This window comes from Neovison vison, chromosome 1 (assembly GCF_020171115.1).
Source record: "Neovison vison isolate M4711 chromosome 1, ASM_NN_V1, whole genome shotgun sequence".
In the NCBI taxonomy this organism is placed as follows: Eukaryota; Metazoa; Chordata; class Mammalia; order Carnivora; family Mustelidae; genus Neogale; species Neogale vison.
The window spans coordinates 280,699,663-280,712,134 of NC_058091.1; the positions used below are offsets into that span (position 1 = coordinate 280,699,663).

The 12,472-nt window shown below is 40.9% G+C and overlaps 1 pseudogene; it reads right to left on the bottom strand.

Moving 5' to 3' along the window:
• Positions 1-1,074: 1,074 nt before the first annotated feature.
• Positions 1,075-9,897, bottom strand: LOC122893688 (annotated as a pseudogene).
• Between the last annotated feature and the right edge of the window lie 2,575 nt (positions 9,898-12,472).

The following is a 12,472-nucleotide window of genomic DNA, read 5'->3' on the forward strand; positions in this document are numbered from 1 at the left end:
CTATTCTTCACTGAATTATTTCTCTATTCCTCTACTAATATCACACTTATTTTCCAAATATGGCTCTCCAGTTTTCCTTGAGCTATTTTTATTGTTTTGTTTTGCCAAAATTTACCAGAGTCTGGTTTATTCTGTTGTTTCAGATTAAGTACCATGATTATTACATGAAAACATGGGGCCAAATGTGATAAAACAAGCACTTAAATAAGAGAAATAAATATCGAAAGGGAGAAACAGAAAAAAAAAGTCACCATTAGTTACAATTTGTGTGATTTCCTACATAGAAAATCCTGGAAAGTCAATTAAAAACTATTAAAAGGAACAAAATAATTTAGTAAGGTGACTATTTAGAAGATAATATATATGATAATACTTGTTCTGGGTGGGGGGCGGAAGCAAACTGGTATTTATTCTAGGCAGTGCCAGGGTGGGGTGCGGTGTGGATGGGGGGCTCTCCTATATCACACTGTGACTCTCTGCAGACAGAACGGGGGCTTGGGTAGACTACCTGGTGTGCCCCAATAATGGGTCCGTGATTAAAGGAGCGAGACTGATACAAAGCAAAGGTCAAGCAAAGCTTTATTTCGCGCCAAGCTTCAATAATCTAACCAAACTTTGGGGGCCACACCTCTAACACTCTAGAGAGGGTGACCCTTCTCTGTTTCACAGTATAGCTTTTAAGGGCAAAAACCATGCGGTCGGGCCTGGCCACGCCCAGGTGGCCAATGAGATTGTAACACACACAGGAAGCTCCGTAGTGAAGCTAGGTGACCAACTGAGTTACAATTTACCCTAGTAGACATTTAACCCAGCCTATTACACCTTGATTAGGAGTGGAGCCAAAAGGGTTCCAAAGGGTGGGGGCCCCCCTACTCCTTGGTATCTAGGGAGACAGTATGCAACCCCCTACTGATCGGATGTCTCCACCTGGCCTGACTCACCCTTATGTCTGGGCTTTTGTTACCTGAAGCTGGTTTCTGGGACTTGTTTCCAAGTAAATCCCCTAGGGGAAGGGGAACAGGGATAGTTTCTAAATAGGTCCTTACACTACCCACTCACAGGCCAAGCCTGTGGTCACCTGAGGGTCTGCCTGTGCTGCAGAGGACCAGGGCCCTTGGGGGTAGGCAGGCAACCCCTCCCCTGAGTCACCAGGACTTCAGTGCCCACCTTGCCCCCTACACCCCCAGCCAGCAGTGACTCACGGCACCCTCCATGTGGCCGTGGCTGTCGATGCCACCACTGCCGGCTCTGTGGGGAGTCCATGTGCTCCAGCTGCTGCAGCCGCAGAGAGGACACTGGACTTAGGCAGCCATGATGGGCTCTCAGGACACTGTGCGGGCCCCTCACGAGTGAGGCCTGGATCCCCTCCTGCAGCATCTCTTCCTGTCTGGCTGCCCACAGTGGAGTCTCTGAGGAGAAGCTGGGCTAAGCCCAGCTGGGCTCCCCTCTTGGGAGCCCTCCCAGATCTGCTACCCAGGCCCCAGGCCTGGCAGGAGCTGGGCTGAGCCTTCACTGTGGGATGGGAGGCTGTGTAAGGAAGTCCAGGGGCAAGGAAGTCCAGGGGCAAGAGGCCTCACTCCAACTGGATGGGGACCAGGGGGGCAGCTCAGCCAGGCCACTGGGGTGGGAAGGCATTGCAGTGGCCTGTGCCCTGCCAGGGCCCTGCACAAGAGGCCCTTCTCCTGTGAGAGCTCCAGCCACTGCAAGGTCCCAGCTGCATAAGCCAGGCCCCATGTAGGCTGCAGAACAGCTACAGGAAGGGTGGCTCGGAGCTGAGCAGCGGTGCAAGGCCAGCAGCAGCCATAGCAGCAGCCACAGTGACAGGAACACCTGGGGAGGTCAAAGGGGTAACTCTGCTCGGCCAGCATGGCCAGCTGGACAGGCATGGAGGTGTAGCCAACAGCAGCACTGGACACCCCAAGACCTGTCAGCAGCACACCTATTAGCCCAGCAGCCAAGGGGAGCAGGGCACATGTTGCCCTCTTGGCACTGACCCGGCTTGGGCAGGAACAGCAGACTCGGGAGCAGGCCAGGATGGGCCATGTAGCCCCGGGTGTGGGTTAGCAGCCAGGGAGCCTGCCAGGGGCCTAGCAACAGCTCTGGGGCCAGGGTGAGGCTGGGGCCAGACCCCACCAGCCTCATGTTGCTCAACAGCAGCAGCATAAAGGAGGAGACAAGAGGCCATGCTGGGGACAGTAAGAGTGCATGGAAGGGGGGATGCTCTGGCACGCACAGAGTGGCTGAAGGTGTCAAGGGTGGTCTTGGGGCTCTGTGCTTGATTACTGAGAAACCTGGAGGACAGAATCCCCTGTCAATCAGGATGGGGAATGATAGAGAGTGGGGAGCCCACTTTTTTTTAATTTATAGAAATAACAAAATACAAGCATTTATTTTAAAATACATTTTTTAAAGATTTTATTTATTTATTTACTTGACACAGGGAGAGAGAGAGAGAGATCACAAGTAGGCAGAGAGGCAGGCAGAGGGGAAGGGGGAAGCAGTGTCCCTGCTGAGCAGAGAGTCCGACTCTGGGCTCGATCCCAGGACCCTGAGATCATGACCTGAGCTGAAGGCAGAGGCTTAACCCACTGAGCTGCCCAGGCACCCCCTATTTTAAAATACTTTTAACAAAAACAAAAACAAAATGCTATGAATTATATACTCATGAATATATTTTAATGATTTATTTATTCATTTGAGAGAGACAGAGATAGTGTGAGCGGGGGGAGGGGCAGAGGGAGAGGGAGAGCATCCTCAAACAGAATCCCCACTGAGCATGGCACCTGGAGCTCGGGGCTCCATCCCAGGATCATGACCAGAGCTAAAATCAAAAGTTGGTCGTTGTACTGAGCCACCCAGGTGCCCCTTTATGAGTAGATTTACCTAAAATCATGTAAAACTTACAAGAAGGAAAATTTTAAATTTCTCAAGACTCAATAAAATGGTGATAACAAAACAGAGAAGACTCAGCATTACAAAGATGTCAATCCTCCCCAAATTAATCTATAAATTGATGCAATTTCTATTTAAATTTTACTTTTAAAAGTAATTGATCAGGAGCGATTGAGTCAAAAGAATCTGTTAAGTACAAAAACATTTGGTAAACTAGAAATAAAACAAAGTTCCTTTGTATAAATACGTGTGTCTACCAAAAATTATATGTTCAGGAGTATACGACCAGCCCAAGGGTCCCCAAAAATATTTAAGATAATCTTCAAGTGGGGGTGCCTGGCTAGCTCAGTCAGTGGAGTGTGTGACTCTTAATCTTGTGTTGTAGGTTGGAGCCCCATATTGGGTGTAAAAATTGCTTAAAAATAAAATCTTAAAAAAATACTCCTCAAATGAAATTGAAAGTCAGGAAAGTCCCATGTTATGTGTTCAGAGTGATTAAAATAAACTTTTCATTCCCACAATCTTAAACAAGAATAAACAGCTAAAGATCACCCGACACCCAAGGAAAAGATTTCATATAGAAAGAGCAACCAACAAAAATTATATTTAATAAAAGAATACTGTAGGATTTCTAATTAACATAAAGTATTAATCATACTTTCCTCACTACTCTTCAGTGTTTTGGTGAGTCTGAGATATTTTTTGTAATTGTTTCTCATCCTAGGATCTTCCTTCCTGTTCATATTTCCCCCTTTAATTTGACTTACTCTCTTGATTTTGAGGAGGACTTTCTTCAGTAGCTTGCTGAAAACAAGTATGGATGGGAGATAAGTTTTTTGAGATAGTTCATACTTTAACATGTTTTTATTTTGTACTCACATTTAGTTGACATTTCAACAGGGCCTATAACTCTAGGTTGGAAACATTTCTCTGCAGAATTTTGGAGGTGTTTCTCTTCTATTAAGAATATCAAAACTAGGGGCGCCTGGGTGGCTCAGTGGGTAAAGCCTCTGCCTTCATTCAGCTCGGGTCATGATCTCAGGGTCCTGGGATCGAGCCCCATGTCGGGCTCTCTGCTCGGCGGGGAGCTGCTTCACCTTCTCTCTCTGCCTGCCTCTCTGCCTGCTTGTGATCTCTCTCTCTGTGCCAAATAAATAAATAAAATCTTAAAAAAAAAAAAAAGAATATCAAAACTGCTCTTTTTTTTTTTTTACCATATCCCCTTCTAGCAAGCCAGTATGATTTCTCCTTATTCACAGTGTTCTGAAATTTCACAGTAATGTCCTTGATATGAGTCTATTTTCATTCAACTGGGAATTTGGTGGCAACCTTCAGCCTGCATTTCCTTTAGATTTAGTTAATTTTTGAATTATTTCATTATTGATTTCCTCAATTTTCTTTGTTCTATTTTTCTATTATTTGGATATTGGGCCTCCTGGACTAATTATACAATATTACCTTTTTTCTCTTCCTACAGCCATCTCTTTGTCCTTCTGCTTTATTTTCTGTGAGGTTTTCCTCAACTTTATTTTCCCAAACCTTTTCATTTCTTTCATCATGTTTTAAAATCTAATTTCCCAGGACGCCTGGGTGGCTCAGTTGGTTAAGCAGCTGCCTTCGGCTCAGGTCATGATCCCAGCGTCCTGGGATCGAGTCCCACATCGGGCTCCTTGCTCAGCAGGGAGCCTGCTTCTCCCTCTGCCTCTGCCTGCCATTCTGTCTGCCTGTGCTCGCTCTCTCCCCCTCTCTCTCTCTGATAAATAAATAAAAATCTTTAAAAAAAATCTAATTTCCCCCCAAAACGTTCTTTCTCATAATAGCTTGTTCTTTTTTTCATAGATGGAATATCATTTCTTAATCTGAGGATTTTAATGATAATTTTTTTTTTTTTTTTGACAGAGAGAGATTACAAGTAGGCAGAGAGGCAGGCAGAGAGAGAGAGGAAGCAGGCTCCCTGCTGAGCAGAGAGCCCGATGCGGGACTCGATCCCAGGACCCTGAGATCATGACCTGAGCCGAAGGCAGCGGCTTAACCCACTGAGCCACCCAGGCGCCCTTAATGATAATTTTCTACTGAAATTTCTTGTCTGTATATAATTTTTACTAATAAGTTAATTTCTTCTGTTTTGGTTTCTGTTTCCATATTAAATCTTTTTCTTGGGTGTTTGGTGATCTTTTTTATCTATTCTTGTTCAAGACTGTAGGGATTAAACGTTTTATTTTAATCATTCAGAACAAATATATGGGGCTTTTCTGACTTTGAGATTCATTTGAAGATCATCTTAAATACTTTGGGGACCCTTAGGCTGGTCACATACACCTGAAAGTCTTCTTTTAATCTCCTATCTGGAGAGCAAAGGTAATAGTCAATTAGTAAAAAGATACAGGCTTCCAGTTATGGATTGAATAAGTCATGGAAATGAAAGTTACAGCATAAGGAATATAGTCAATGTGTTATATAATCATCTTATGGTGACTGATGGTAGCTCTCTTGTTGTAAATATATATATATATAATACATAGAGTTGTGAAATCAACATGTTGCACACCTGAAACTAATGTAACATTGTGTCAGGTATAGTTAAATTAAAAAAAAAAAAGGGAAGAGAAAAAAAGGTTTTTAGCATCCAGCATTCAGTGTTTTTGAGGACACTGATCTTCCTATTTTCAATGAAGTACCCATGCAGCAGCTCTACAGAGACAGAACAAATTTGTACAGTCACACTGAGTCCTATCCTAATCAGGGCTGGATACATGGTTTAATTCTCTATGGAGTCATCGTAACTTTAGTAATTTTTGAACAACGGGTATGCATTTTAGTTTTGCTCTGAACCCCACAAATTAGGTGTCCAGTGCTGAGTACTCACACCTTCAAGTCTGCAGATCCAAGACTAAAGACCCTTAGTTTTCCTCTCTTCCGTTTTCTCTGAGGGTGGGAAAAGGGCCTTTGCCCAACAACATACAATTCAGGTGGGGGTTCAGGGGATCTGTTTCTAAATTAAACTTCACACAATTCTCCTTATTCTAACACTGCTTTTTACCCTTCCTTCCCCTCCCTCCAAAAGTAACTGTGCCTAAATCTAGCTTTGCATGGGCACCAAGGTCACAGTGTGTTGGAAGCTGATATTTCTCCACCATTTCTGAATGTCTTGGCTACAAAATCTATCAAAGTGGCTCCTCTTTATGCACAGTGGGATAGGGTCCTTCCCCTGAATGTTAAACTTGCGTTGTATGTCCAGTAGAATACTCTGGTGTTAGCCTGACTCTTCATGGTATTGTGAGATATAAGGGGAGGTATTGGCCAACTTCTGCCTTTCTTTCTGGTGATCACATCCATTATATGTTTTGCCAATAAAATCTGTTCCTTAATCCATTACAGTGACTTGGTAGCGTTTATTCCAAGCTCCAGTGCACAAGGCACAGCTCCAAAATGGATGCATTTTGCACAAAATTACCTCAAGAAAAAAAAAAAGTACCACTATTGTGCAATCTATAACAATAGTGGTAATAACAACAAAATCATTACAACAAACATCCACATATTTTGTTTTATAGTTTGCAATAGTGCCAAAACATTTTTTCTTTACAACATTGGCAGATATGTACTATTTCCCTGTTTTATAGGAAAGGAAACCGAACTTTGGAGTAGTGACTATTTCCAAATTCATAAAAAGATGAAATGGTAGTGCTGTGACTCAAACCCACTGCCTTCAAATAAATACTCTTTTAACCAGTATAAATCAGCAAGCCTGTCTCATCCACACACAGAGGTTTCTCTTTTTCATATACTATCTCCATTTTTGTGAATTTTCCTTTTTAAAAAAATATTTTACTTATTTTTTTGACAGAGACAGAGATCACAAGTAGGCAGAGAGGCAGGCACAGAGAGAGAGGGGGAAGCAGGATCCCCACAGAGCAGAGAGCTGGATGCAGGGCTCAATCCCAAGACCCTGAGATCATGACCTGAGCTGAAGGCAGAGGCTTAACCCACTGAGCCACCCAGGCACCCCCATTTTTGCTAAATTTTCTACACTGAGAAGAACTAAATCTTCTGCCTTTCCCTTTTGGTCAAAACAAAAACCTATATTTATTAACTCTCCTGAGCAACCATTAATCTTCCAGAACGCATATAAAGCTACTTTGTATCAGAAGCCAAACCCAGAGTTACTGCTTATCGATTTCACCCATCTTCAAAAAGACATTTATAGAACACCTAACATGTTGCTGATCCTAAAATAGAGTAAGCCTTCTCTGCAACAGTTTAAGAAAAAACAAGATCATTACAAATGGCCAAATACCTAGAGGTAGAGATGAATTAGTTTTATCTAACTTAATTTTAATTTTTTTAAAAAAATAACAAAACAATTAAAATGTTATGGGAAATAATATACTAGTTCTATTCTGAGATAAAACTCTGTATGTAAAGTCAAATATTCGGATATAAATAGAAACTTTAGTCATTTATAATGAAAAACGTTCTTTCTCACCATCTGCCCCCCCAACATTGGAAATGTTGAGGTTAAATTTTAGGGATCAGTGTTTTGACATCTTGATTTTGCCTTCTATAAATCCCTTCAACTCCAAAATGTGAACATGAGCTGCAGCTCTTAAGATACAGTCCAGCATGAAATCTTTACTTTCATCAGGCAGATATTCAGATTATTGGACATATTCAGATTATTTAATATCCCTTCTTATTCACATGTTTGGTTAGCCACTCCTCCCCATAATCTTAACTAAACATTGTCACTTCTCTGACATAACTTGAAATATGAGAAATAGTCAGCAAAATTAAACAAATAATAAATCAACTATTTATTTATTTATTTATTTTTCAAAGTTTTTATTTATTTATTTGACAAACAGAGATCTCAAGTAGGCAGAGAGGCAGGCAGAGAGAGAGAGAGGAGGAAGCAGGCTCCCTGCTGAGCAGAGAACTTCACCTGGGGCTCGATCCTAAGACCCTGGGATCATGACCCGAGCCGAAGGCAGAGGCTTTAACCCACTGAGCCACCCAGGCGCCCATGAACAATTTATTTAAATGACTGGTTAGTTTATCGCCAAAAATCAAACATGACATAAAATTCTAAAATAAAAGATGGCTGAAGATGACAGGAAGATAAGTCATAATTGTTACCATAAATTTACATAGTAAATTTACATTTGTAGAGATTAACATTTATATTAACATGAATTGCAAACATAAAAAAGAGAAAGCAAAAAAGAATGGAAGAAAACTTAGGATGACTTTATGTTTTTCTTTAAACAATGAAGGCTTTTCTAGGTATGACAAAAACATGGACCATTTTTAAAAAATACTGGTTAGTTTGACTACATAACAAATAATTTTTGGTGATAAAGTCACAAGACAAAAAGCATACTAGGAAAAGTTATTACCAAAAACTAAGTAGATAGTGACAAATTATGGAAGTAGGTTTGGATTCTCCTGAGGCCTCTTTCCTTGGCCTGCAGATGGCTGCCATCAGTTTATGCCCTCATGTCCTCACACAGCCTTTTTTTGTGTGTGTTTGTGTGTTCTGACTATGGTGTCTTTTTTTTTTTTTTAGCATAAGGTCCATGCCCAGGGTGGATTCCAACATGGGGTTTAAACTCATGACCTTGAGATCAAAACCTGAGCTGAGTTCAAGTATTGGATACTTAACCAACTGAAAGACCCAGGTGCCCTCTTTTTCTTATAAGGGTGCAATACTGGATTAGGTCCAAGTCTGGTCATATTAGATCCCATGCCTACCCATATGACTTCATTTAACCTTAATTACCTCTTTACAGGTTTATCTCCAAACACAGTTACAATCTAAGCTACTGACGGTTAGAGCTTCAATATATGAATTGGGTGGGTACGGGGGATATAATTCAGTCCATTACACCTTTGATCTGGCAATGGGATCCTTCTCCCTCTCTATCGACTTACTTCTGGGGCCAAGTGACCATACAGAATGTATCGGGATCTGGTCTCTGATTCTTCACCTTTAAGTTGGGATGCCCAGAGAGCTGATTCAGTTGTAGGGCTGGTTGGGTTACACAGCAAAAGTTCTGTAATGCTTTTTAAGCCACTTCTGATTGGGTGACCAGCAATAACTTACTGCTTATACCAAAGGGACTACAAAATGCAAAACTATATTATAATAAATCCCTATGAAATGTGTTCTTAACTCAACTTCCTCTTAGCAGGATCCCCAAAACATTCAGAGGATGCCATCTCACATGTGGGAAAGTGAATTGCAAGAGCAGCTGGAGTAGAAACACATGGTCATATTATTTAATATTATTTTTATTATTTAATAAATATTATTTAATAATTATTTTAATAAACATTAAATATTATTATTAATAAATAATAATATTATTTAATATTATTTAATAAATATTTAATTATTTAATAATTCCAGTTAAAGTGTTTACTTTAGCACATTTTACAAAAACGTATGTGAAATGAATATACTACTAGTTCCGTCCCAGAACCTTGGAACAGACATCTGTACAAGTCAGGGATCCAGCTTCCCCTTCTAATGAGACAGGTCTCTTTCTGGGTTGAATGGGGTGTCCGCATTCTAAGTGAGTACCTCATGTATTAAGTTGGGGAGCGTCTGCTTTTGTTTCAAAGAATAAGTATGAAGCAATGTTGCCTGTCATAGTGGGGAGGACTGGAGTGGATATTCAGGGCATCTTGTCCTATTTTGAAAACATTTCTATATTTGGGGAGATTTTCATGTTAGGAATCCTGCCTTCTCCCATTGAGGTCAGAGCTCAAACACTCAGCCTGTCTTGAAGCTAGCAGTCAGGCATGCACTCTGGCCTTGGGCACTGCCAGGGGAGGGAGACTGATTCCGAGAGGAGCAGAGGAGCGCAGCAGCACTCCCATTTGGCTGAGGAAGGTAGCAGTGGGCATTGCATGGGCCAGTTGCTGATCTGCAGTGGCCTCAGGGGTAGAAGCAGTAGGGTACGGAGTCCCCAGCATCTCCTGTTTGATGGCGGACGCATCCATGGTATCGATATTTGGTGAGTTTACTGCATGAATCCTGGTGTTTCTGGAAGTTTATCCTTGAGTCTGTTTTTTTAAACAATCCCAAGTAGTACCTAATAAACTTTAAGTGCTTATTTTTCTGCTGAAACTACCCAGACTGGATTTTGTTGTTTGCAACAACATTTGGACATGATATTTTCACATCTTAAAAAAGCTCACTCAACTTACAATAAAACAAATATAAGTTAAACTGTAAATGCATGCTGTTTGTCAACTGTCAGATGACAAAGATAGACATTTTGACTTGTTGGCATTGATATAGTGAAACACGTCCTTTCACCTATTACTGTTTGATGTCATGTTTTCTTCAATAATAATTTTTAAAAATTAAATATTGCCTTCCATAAGAGGTAACCCACATCCACATTCCCATTCTCATTTTCACACCTTTCTAGTACCCTGTCACACATTTTTCACTCAACAACAGCTTATATACTAAAAGAAAATAAAAATAAGAATTTTTTAGCATTATTCCACAAACACAAGTTTTAGAGGGAAAAAATGTTTTTCTTAACTGATTCTCTAATAAGTAACAAAGAGAGCACACAAGGAGTACTATTTATTTTAAGATAGTACAGGTAATACAAAGACTTGTGGAACTATTTTGAAGTACTGAAAAGAGTTGTAATGGAATTGGGAAAGAAGATATAATTATATAACAAGCTGAATACTAATAAAATATTTAAATGTAACTTGAAGCCAATAATGAAGATCAAGTCACAAGACTATAAATTACTAGTTGTCAGATTAACTGTAGGGACAGTATGCGTTCAGAGGACAGTGTTTGGATCATTTAGTGTGGTGACACGTTACCCTAAAATTTAGTGGTTTCAAACGACAGTGTTATCTCCCAATTGTGTGGGCCAGGAGTTTAGGCAGGGCTCAGCTGGGCATTTCTCCTCCAAAAATATCAAGAAGTATCAACTGGGATCACCGTGTGGTACTCAGCTAGGGGCTGGCCTTGCCTGAGGCTCTGAGACACACAGATCTAGCACCTTGCAGCCCTTTGGCCTCTCCAGGTATCATCTCATTGTTGTCTCTGTGTGGTTTGGGCTTCTCATAGCATGTTGCTCTCAACTCAGTCATACTTCTTTCCTGGCAGCTGTCTTGTAAGAACAGGGAGGAAGTAAGTGGATGCTCTTGTGGCTTGGTTCAGGAAACTCTCACAATGTTACTGTTGCAATATTCGATAGGTCAGGGAGGTCAGGGAGACCACCCAGCTTGAAGAAAGAAACCACAGGACCCTTTTACCCCCTCATGATGAGGATAGTGTCAATGTATTTGTGGCCATATTTAACTCATCATGCCAAGAACGGTTGATTTGGATTAGAAAGGTCAGAAAAAGCCATACAAGGAAGGTATCATATAAGCTGGTTTTAAAGAATATAGAACATTTGAAAAAAATGAAGTGAAGTTGGGATAAGAATAAAAACATTAACTCTCTAAAAATAAAGCAGTTAACAATGGGGAAGAGAAGTCCAAAATGCTTAGCAAACCAAGCATTATATTTCTTTCTCACTTTATTTCGCTGTAACAACAAAAGTGACTGTATTAGTATTAGCTTGGGCAAGTCACTTTTCCCTAATTCATGAACACATTGGTTCAACTGAGAAGATGATCTTTCTTTGAATGAGATAAACTCATTTGAAGTAAAGTGAATTTGAGCTAATCGGACCAACTGGGGAAGGTCAGTCAATGTTCAGCTTGTTTGGAGAAGAGCTCACCATCAAAACTCCAAAGGTATAGACAAATGATTGTAGTCAATCGTGAGACAGGATGCAGGACAGAAAGACAGGGGTGTGATTTAGCAACCATCAGGCAGTATGAGTTTAGCAAGTCTGGTCAAGGTCCTAAGAGAGTCATGATGGAAAATGTTAGTCCTACAGCGTTTCTTATAAGGCTTTGTTCAGAAAGGGTTAATCATCATAACCATAATTTGCTCACTGAGAAGAAGTTCTCCTGAGATTTGTAGTTCATAGATTAATAGTTCTGTAGATGTGTGTGTGTGTGTGTGTGTGTGTGTGCGCGCGCATGTGCATACTTCTTGCGGTATGTGCAACCTCTTCTGAACCCAGTGCCTGACATTTGGCAGATATTTAATATTAATTAGGTATTACTATGCTTAATGGACTTTATTACTCATATTCTTTTAACACCAATTTAAATAATCTATATGCCTCTCAAATTTTCCCTGTATAATATTAAACTGGAAACAGGCATATTTTAGTGATACCTACCAATTAAAAATGAACCATTCCTCTGTGAAGCAAGCATAGCTCTTGTTTAGCACTTCAGTTTTCAAAGTTTGTGTCTGACATGATCTTTCAATCTTTTTTTTTCTTTTTAAGATTTTATTTATTTAAAAGAGAGGGGAAGAGCAAGAGGACAAGAGGGGGTGTGGGGGAGGGGAGAGAGGGAGATGGAGAAGTGAACTCCCTTGCTAAGCAGAGAACCTGATGCAGGGCTCTATCCCAGGACGGCCTGATCATGATCTGAGCAGAAGGCAGCTGCTTAACAAGATGAGCCACTCTGGTGC